At 39.4% G+C, this 9902-nt stretch overlaps 1 long non-coding RNA gene across 1 annotated transcript in view; it reads right to left on the bottom strand.

Moving 5' to 3' along the window:
- The window catches only part of LOC108231798, a 32918-nt gene extending 23276 nt beyond the window's left edge, over positions 1 to 9642 (bottom strand). The window contains exon 1 of the long non-coding RNA XR_001808425.3: positions 9548 to 9642. This is a non-coding gene — a long non-coding RNA (uncharacterized LOC108231798). The remainder of the gene's footprint in view (positions 1 to 9547) is intronic.
- Positions 9643 to 9902: the final 260 nt, after the last annotated feature.

The raw sequence follows: 9902 nt of genomic DNA, 5'->3' as shown, positions 1-9902 counted from the left end.
TCAATTTTGAACCTTTTCACAAGATTCTAATTTTCTGATATGATGAATTTGAGATTTTCATTTGTTGTCATTTGTAATCATCAAAATTAAACGAAATAAACATTTGAAATATATGAGTTTGTATGTAATGCATGAATATAATATACAAGTTTCACTTTTTAAATGGAATTACTGAAATCAATCTACTTTTTCATGATATTCTAATTTTATGACCAGCACCTGTATTAGATATGGGAGCCATCTTGAATCAGGTTGACTCCAGAAGTTAACGACTCGCAGATGTTGTGTGATTGCTTTCTGAGAGTTTCATTAAAATCTATCCTGTGGGTCATGAGAAAATGTGCCAACAGACACACAGACAAATGAACACACACATACGCAGGCAGTTACATGATTGCCTTTCATGGCAGCAAGTGATAAAATATATTTTAACTGTAGAATATTTTAAATCATATACTGCCAACAAACTTTAAAGCCGCAACTGTTTTAATTCAAAGTGATTAAAAAAAGGGTCTCCAAACTACAGAAAGTCAAACACAACTAACTGCAAGCACAATGTTTCTTTGCAATAGCACACATAAGTGATTATAAATCTATAAGAGCAGCAGTGTAAGTATGGTAATGGTATGTGAAGAGTGTTTGGGTGGCACTCCTCCACCTGACACCTTCAGTCAGGAGGTCTGGTCCAAATCACCGCGACGAGGCAGCAGCATGCATACAGTATATGACACTCGCCCAGCTCCTGAGAGGCTAGGAGAGGAACGGCAGCATCAGCAGCATACAGAATCCGGGCCGCACCCGTTTATCCACTGAAAAGCAGCTTCAAACAGACTGTGAAATTCATCTCAAAAAGACGGGGAGAGGGATGAAGAGACAGAGACTGCCTGAGAGACGCAAAGCAAGCGAGGAGACAGATGAAAAAAGGAGGGACGGAGAGCGTGAGTGATGAGAGGAGAGACAGAGGCAGACACAGTCGCTGCCCTCAGCTGGACTTATTGATGTTCAATTGACTTGGGAACATGTGGAAGCCCATTCTGTTTTGTTAATTATGGAGCAGTGATTTAACTCACTCACTTGTTAGCAGAGGCGGGGAAGGAGACGCTTTGTGGACTGTGTCCTGACTTCTGACTTATCTCTTCTTCAACCTGCCTGATTACGGTGCTCTCAGCTGTGTCAAATCTTCACCGTTATTATGCAGCTTTTTGTGCAGTTAGCTGCTTCATTGCCTGCATATAATCCATCTATACTGACAGAAAACTAGGACTGAAGCAGAGGATTTTTGCAGTTTTAACAGTTTTATTATCAATTAATTAATCATATTAGCCACTTGTGCATCATGTAAAGTGGTAATAAAATAAGGCTATTAGACATCATATTATCACATAATAAATTAAAGGCCTGGCATTCATACCCTCCGCTGCCTACTTCATGATGAGAAATGATGGCATTGAAGCCGTTCCAGTGGAACAATATAACTGTTATAGCCCATAGATGTACATCAAATGATTACATTCTGACAGTTTCATCAAAATCCACCCAGTGGTTCACAAGATATTCTGCTAACAAACAAACAGGGTTAACTCCACCACTTAAATCCAAACATTTAAGCAAAGAGCTTGCAAAGTCATTAATGTTTGGAATATAAGTTGGGGATAAAGTTAATCTGCTACCATGCCAACTTTCCCCTCAATATTTGTAAAACTGACCAAGTTAGAACAGTGGTCATGTTTTCTAAATTAGGTTTGTTGTGGCGGCCATCTTGAATTTGATTGACTCCAAATGTTAATCGGTTGTTGATGGACATCAAATTATTATTTTCTGAAAGTTTCATTAAAATCTGTGCAGTGGTTCATGCAATATTTAGCTAACAGAAAGAATTGATTCCAGTAGTTAATGGTAGAGTTTTAAACAAAGATTTTGGAGGATCAGTTACCACTCAAAGTGCAAGCAGGCTTTGATCACACCAAACTTTAGCACAATATCTATAGTTCTGACACAATTACAGCCATTATTGTAATTAGCTGTGTCAGCCATCTTGAATTGGATTGATGTTAATAATTACCCAGTTCTAAATAGTGGTAGAAGTAACAACCTAGCAGCAGGCACAAATTTTTGAAGAAGAGATTTTATTTTCCTAGCAACCACACACACGTCTCTCTGTGCCCTCTCAGTCCATCACTTCAGCAAACACAGACACAAACAGACCACAAATGTGCAAACAATCTGGCCGAGAACCAATCACATGTATCGATCCAAGGGGTCACTCTAAAAATCACCAGCCGACGGGGACCCGCTTTTCAAGCAAGCCAGCAAGTTTTGTATAAGAAATCCAAACACAAGTGGGAGCATAACCGCAAAGTCAACAGGGAGGAGGAGGGAGTCTGATCAGGAAGAAAGAAAAAAAGGGCGAATAATCAAATAACAAGACTACCGGTGCAGATTTTAATGAAGTGCATTCTAACCCAGTGAAAAGGATCCTCCCGATATGGGAACTGCACAGACCTAAATCTCAGCTATACAAACAGCCCTGAAACTGTGTGTCAAACCCAGTGATGAAATCTGAACCCCAGCAAAATTGCATCCAACCAGAGAAACGTGTCAAACATTCTGATTTGTCATATAAGTAGAGCATACAGGAGAAGCAGGTGCACACACACACACACACACACACACACACACGCATGCACACAGACACACACTTGTACAGACCCCGGAGGCCCGTGTTTGCCTTTCCTGTAATCTGAGCTTCCGTTCTCTGAAGAATGATGTAACCGAATGCTAGTCATGAACCACGCAGGAGGAGCCAGACACCCTGGAATGAGTGTCTGCACATTGTTTAGATCTCTTTACATCACTCATACCATTATTTACTGCTGATTGCAAAAAAAAGAAGTTGTCAGACAGAAAGAGAGAACTTATTCTCTCTTGCAAACTTTTTTTGCTTTCACAAATTTTGCTGCTGTAAACATGATCTTTTATTTCATCACGTTGCCCTGCAGATACTTTTACAAGGTCACCGGGACGTGGCAGGGGACCAAGACTCACGTAACTCCTGTAACACTAAATCTCTCACTGGTTTGCGGATCATAAATGCAAGCGAAGCCTTGTACGCACTATTGTGGGCTGCAAATTGGTTGGCAGAGATCTGAATAATAATAATCTGCCCGTAAGCGCTTGTTGTCTCTTTTTTTCTTTGTTTCTTCTTGCTTTTATTTGCAGTGAATATTTATGGGTAATAGTAATGAAATTTCTGGGCAGAAGTCTTCACGAAGAAGATGAGACAAAAAGACAATAACTCCTGTTATAGTAAGTGTTTAAAACACACACACACACAAAAAAATAAATAGAAAAACAGGAGCCATCTAAAGAATCAGTGACTTTGAACAAAATTCTTTTCAACTAAGATAAATACATTGTCCTCTACAAAGGCCAAAGAGTCCAACTATACTAAACTACATGGTTCACAGCTTATACTTTACCTGTACAGTGTGTTGCGTCACAGACATGTGCAAAGAAAGGGGCTCATTCTTTCTCCCGGTGGTGAAATAGGTCAGGGCTTTCTTTGCTTTGTAACACCGCACTTGATGTTAAAGGGGACAACTCTGTGTGTCTCTGTTGGGCCTGTGTGGGTCTCTTCTTCTTTTACTCTCCATGTGACCTATTTGCTGATCAACCACAGTGTTCCTCACTTTGGTGGGGTTTCCATACCAACGCAGCCGGTGGCAAAACAAAGGATGAGGACTCACTTGGTCTAGATCAAAGGAAGTACTTCTCCAGTCTGTTGTCTGCGCTATCTGTTCTGTGCTGAAACTCACCGAGTGCCTACAGTTATGAAAGGAGAGAACGTTGTAAAACAATGGTTTGTGGCCTTTTTTTCTCAGCAGCCACGTCTCATTAGCTAAAGTTAACAACAGCATCAATTATACAGCAAACTAAATTCAAATTAAACTATGTAGAAGTTAATGAGCAATTAGCTAAATGGGAGGTAGATTAAAGAGCTTACATTACATTTTTCTTCATTTGTCAGAATTGTCTGCCTGTTACTTTAGAGACTACATTCAAAAGTCTTGTGGTGTTTTGGTAACACAGGTGCAGCAAAATTCTCAGACCTGGAAAAAAATCCTCTAACAGGATTTATGATTATACTGTATATAATCTTAAAACCATTTCTTTGCAACAAGCTCCTGACTGTTTCACATCCTGTGCTGCACAGTTGGCTAGCACTGTTAGACCCCCGGCTGGGGTCTTTTTTAGTGTGGTGCTTTGCTTGTTCTCCACATGCATGTGTTGATACTCCAGTTTCCTGTTAGGTTACAATAATTGGCAACTTTAAATTATTCCTAGGTGTGAATGTGTGTGTGCATGGTTGTTTTTTTCTCTATGTGTCCCTGTGATGGACTGGTGACCTGTCCAGGGTGTACTCCGCCTCTCTCACAGTGACTGCTGGAGATAAGCACCAGCTCCCCGTGACTCTGCACAGAATTAAACTAAAAAAATTAAAGTATAAAAAATGGACGAATGGATAGATGTTTGATGTTCCTCTTGGAAAAAAGGAAACAGTGTGTGAAAGTTAATAAATGGTAAATGGCTTGCACTTGTATAGCGTTTTATCTAGTCCAAGGACCCCAAAGTGCTTCTCGCTACAATAGTATTAGAACAACAGTTTGAAACTGAAAAATGGGCTTTGTTTTTGGTCCATTTCTCCCCTGCCTGTATGTCAACAAACTGATTGTTGTCAGCACCACATACTGTAAGCAGATGATGTATGTAACTACAAAGACTCAACAACAATTTCACAGAAAGCTAGGAATCTTTTTTTGTCTCTTATTTGTTCCAAATCTGTTTCAGTGAGCAAAGCATATTTTACTGTTTTTATTGATCAGATGAATAGATGAGTTCATTTATCTGGGTTTGTTTTGGATTTCCATCTTAAATTTTGGGCAGACATTCAGAAAGTGTCTAGAACCATCAAAATTAACCATAACTGCTTTTTGTCTTGTACAATCCTGTTTGCATGCCCTGTAAAGGCTGCCCAGCTGTATTTGCACGCTCTGATTCTGTCATACCTTCCCTTTTGTGCCACCGTTTAGGTCCAAGCAACCCATTCTGCTTTAAAACCTGCAATGTTGTATAAACAAGCTTTAAAGATTTCCATTTAAAAACCAATGAAGGGACCATTGCATTATAGTGAAGAAGTATAATTTGTCAAGCTTTCATAGATTCACATGCTTTTTATTTTAAAAATGAATTTTAAATGTCTCAATGGCCTTGTTCCAGAGAGTTATAAAATGGTATTAAAAGCCAATAGTAGAGGAGCCACAACAAGGGGGAGCAGTAAATGGAGACTGTATACCAGCGAGGTACAAAACATCATTTAGAAAATTTTCCTTCTCTGTTAGAGGTCTTAAGATTTCAAGCTGTTATTTTATTTTAGAGTTTTTACTTCAAAAAAACAAATAAAAAAACTATAAACACTAACATGAATCACTTAATATATACTGGTCCATACTTTTCTTCTCTAAAAATCCTTGCTGGTTTCTTGTTTTTGTTTAGATCATCTTTATAAGGCATGTGTCTATTTTCTGTTTTTGTGTTGTTACAGACCTTCAAAGAAAAAGTCTATAAATGAGTCACGGCTTGAAGTGCTATACACATTGCAACAGTTTCATTATTTAATGGGGAACATTGCTTTTATACATGATCCCTGTCAAATAAACCTGGATCTAATTTAATTGAATCGTATGTTGTGCACATAGCCAGTCCTTGAGATATTTTAGTTATGTGAAGTAAGAGGCACACTGTCAGGAAATCAGGGTGGATGGAAAATAGAGGACTCAAATGCAGGCACGAGAGCGAAAGAACTGATGATGGAAATTACACTTTTAATGTAAAGAACTGAAATGAACAAGAACAAACTCAGAAACAACAGAAGGAGGAGCAAAGCACCAGCCAGGAGAAGGCAAGAAAATAAATCTGATCGTAGACAAAATAAATCTCTATACACAGATACCTGAACATAAGGAGCAGGAGTGGTGATTACAAACCAGGACCAAGTGTGACAAAAGAGCAGGAAAGGAATACTGACAGCGGAACCGACTTTAAAAAATAGGCCAGGAAGTAAAGGCGACAAAACACAACGTAACTAATTGACAAGAAAACCTTTATAAATCAAAATTTAAATTATATAGAAATTTCTCTACCAATATGCACTTGCGGTCACCAAATCATGCAGCAAGAAATGACCGACCCATGATCCTTAACGCTACACCAAAATGTGTCTTTTTGTATCAGTTTTGAAGCTACCATCCGAACTAACAGAGGGACTAAATATCAGTTCATTTCCAAACACAATAACTATGCACCCAAACACATCTGTAGACTTTAACCTGTATGTGCCAGAACAGATAGGCCTAAATATATCTGCTCAACAAAACTCAAAACCAAGCATCTCATCTTGCATCTTTCTGCCTTGAAGGTTTGGGATTTCTGTCCCCCTTCTGTATCACTCGTCTGCTACACAGTCATGGACTTTTGTCTCAGCAACCAAACGAGCAATCCCACCGCTGACACCATTTGTTGTGGCAGAAATAATAAGGGAGACCAGAAGACCCAGCTTGTTGAATTTTATTTTATTTTTTTTCAGTTTATTAGAGAGGAAAGCAAAGAAATCCCAGGGATGAGACAAATTCAAAGTGTCAGAATTTGTCAGTGAAATTATTGCTACAAGGAAAAAGGTACCTACGGTATTTTGTCTTATCACTGTTTGTGCATTCTGGCTTTTTTTTTCCAAGCGTAACTAAAGTTCAGTTTCAGAGACATATACCAGGAGGTGTCGGATCATTTTGTATTTAAACTGGAAAAAAAAGTGTATGTTTCGTAACAAAAATGAAACAGAAAAAAAAAAAAACATAACAGCTTCTACATGGAGCTGAGTACAAGCTCTAAAATGAAATCACAATGAAGAAAAATTCACCTTAAGGAGACTAAAGATTTCTTTTAGAAAATAGCTGGTCATCAAAATGCTAAACATCAATATCCATTTATTTGTATTTATGTTGTAATTTCTGAGAGCATATTTTATGCTTATCGCCTTTCTTCGAAGAACACTTTACTGATGCACTCTTTGTTTTTACATTGTTTTCACGCTTCATTTTTCACATGGATGCATACTCATGTCAGCTACAAAATGAGAGCTTGTTTCCTTTGACAGTGTTGTTGGCTCTAAATTAATAGCCTTGGCTTGTTTGGTGACACGGGAGGATCGCTCTTCCTTAATGAAAGCTGCGTCCCAAGTTCGAGCCAAGCAAACAGTCACTGCAGCGATAAGTGCGGATGAAGTATGGCTTTAACGGCGGAGCGAGAACAACACTTGAAAAGTGGAACCGTATTTAACAGCTTTCTGAATGAATGAGTGCAGAAATAATACGGCGGCTGCATTTTGTGATTCTGCGGGAGAACTTTCCAGTCCATTCATCAGCCCTGGATAGAGGAAGAGGAGAGAGATGGAGGAAAAAGAGACACAAAAAACAAACCAAAAAAAAGATGAGAGTGAGACATATTTGATGAGTGACAAAAGCAAAGAAAGGGGAATTGGTGAGAAAAAAAAAGAAAGAGTTTTTAAAAAGAAGGCACAGGAATAAAAGTAGGCAGAGTGATGTTTGGGTTTTAAAAGACAGGAGTCGGATTCAGACTTTCAAAGAGATGCAGCGCCTCACTAATTTGCCAGCGCTATATCCAACCAAAGTCAATTTGCGCGGCTCGAGGTGACCTTTGGGAGAGAAAATCAGTGTGTGTGTGTGTTTACAAGTGTGAGAGTCTTTGAGAGAGAGCTAAAGTTGCATTGAAAGAGACAGAGTGTTCTCCTTTTTGTTGGAAAAGCCTTAACTGTGGCACTGAGAACAAGCATAGCCACAAACACACACACACGCACAAAAGCAGACCCCGGCATCATCATCGAGGGGGAAGATTAATGATCTTGCTGTTGTCTTTTCTTGATAACAGCCTCATAATCAGCCAAGCATCCCGCCTAGCTGATAAATCATCTTAATGTAAGGAGATAGGCTCTGACGGCTTTAACAACAGCCGCATTTGTGACATTGATCGCACATTTTGGTCGACACGAACTCCTCGTATCTGTGAAAAACAGTAAATCCAAAAATCCATCTAAAGCCTTCAGATCACTCAAATGTTACGGAGGAGTGCTGCATGCTAAAGACAACGCAGCCCGAATGTTTTCTGGTATCATCAGTAGCAGGGAAGTAAAAATTATTAAAATCAATATGTCAAGGCGATAGATAGCTCACTTCTTTTGAAGTGGTGTTTTTGTGGAAAGGATATGAACAGCTAATATCTTACTTCAGTCTGAAGAAGCAGAGATTAGTTCTGACCAGGTTGATGAGCAAACAGCTACTCTGAGCGGGACTAAGACCAAAGTGGACTGCTGTCATCTTAAAACAACTCCGTCTTGACAACTTCCTAATAGTTCGTGTAAATGTTGTTTTCTAAACCACTGCATTGTCATCAAATTCACTTTACATGCTTATTTACATACAATTCTTTGGTTATTTGCCAGCCCAAATAGCAGCAGCGGCAGCTTGGGGCACTTCCTGCAGGAATATTATAACAGGACTGACCATGTAATGCAATACTGATGGTGGTATAAAGGTTTTAAAATGGCATTTGCTTCGACTGTTGTGAAGTTATTTTAAGACAGCAGTAATCTACTTTAGTCTCCCACTCCAACTAGCCATTAGCTTGTCAGTCAGGTCAGAATTGAACCCCCTTTTCTCCAAACTGAGGCCGTTAAAGGCTCTATCTACAACAGGTAAGATAGATAATGCTCATAACTATTCCACAAAGACCTTTTCTAAAACATCTGAATGTATAATTTAACAATAAAATTCAGCAAAAAAGAAAGAAATCTTTTAAACATCCCAGTAGGTGCTAAATGATTTTTGAACAATAAAAGTGGTGCAGCCATCAGAATATTGATTTTGCTTTAGCGCCTCTGATGCAGTACTCTCGCTGGATTTGCCGCTGCAAATGAGGGTGAAGACATATTTGACAAGAAAATAATGAGATCCTTTAAATCACATCTGCATATGAAGTGCAGCCGTGTTGCATTCTGACATTCGCATTGTTTCAGCAGGCTTATTAGAGTTGGAGGGGGTGTGGAGTGAGGAATACTCTCATGCATACTGGATTAATGGAGTCAACACTCCCCCGTGGCATTTCTCTGATATATGTACACACTGACTCTCCACATACTGCAAGGAGGTAAACAAAAACAGCTCAAAGCAGGCTTTATAATCATAACGCATACATATATGCATGGACGTGATGCGTGCTTTCACACATGCAAATGGAGCAACGGCATATGTTTGCTTATTCTGTCATACACACACATTAATATGGATTTATGTGCGTGCAGCGCTGCTGGAAAGAACATGGAAATACATATAACCAGCTTTTGCCTTTTTTTTTTCTTTTTTTTTTCTTCTCGCAGTGTCTTTTATTTATTTATTGCTTTTCAGGGTGAATCACCAACCTGCCAGCCGTCCTCGGGGTCTCCATCCGGATGACTCATCCCTCATCAAATGGTGGCCTGTAGGAAAATCAACACACTCCCATTCACATGTGCACGCAAACAGCTATCAGCGCAAACGTTCCCAACACCCATGCTTAAAGAAACACGCGCACCCACACAGACAGATAGATACGCAGGGTTTCCCTTTATAGTTTTCTTTCAGGGATGTCTTTCTACATGTTGTGCACTGTTGGGGAGGGAACCCCCTGGCAGATAAATGGAGCTCTGTGTGAGTGTGTGTGCATTAAGAAAATGATCACATGCTCCATGTGATGAGTCACACATAGGCTGGTTTGCCAGGGAGCAGCTGGCTGAC

Source organism: Kryptolebias marmoratus, linkage group LG19 (genome assembly GCF_001649575.2).
Source record: "Kryptolebias marmoratus isolate JLee-2015 linkage group LG19, ASM164957v2, whole genome shotgun sequence".
In the NCBI taxonomy this organism is placed as follows: domain Eukaryota; kingdom Metazoa; phylum Chordata; class Actinopteri; order Cyprinodontiformes; family Rivulidae; genus Kryptolebias; species Kryptolebias marmoratus.
The sequence above is the reverse complement of the archived record's forward strand: the minus strand, read 5'-3'. Positions and strand labels throughout refer to the sequence as shown.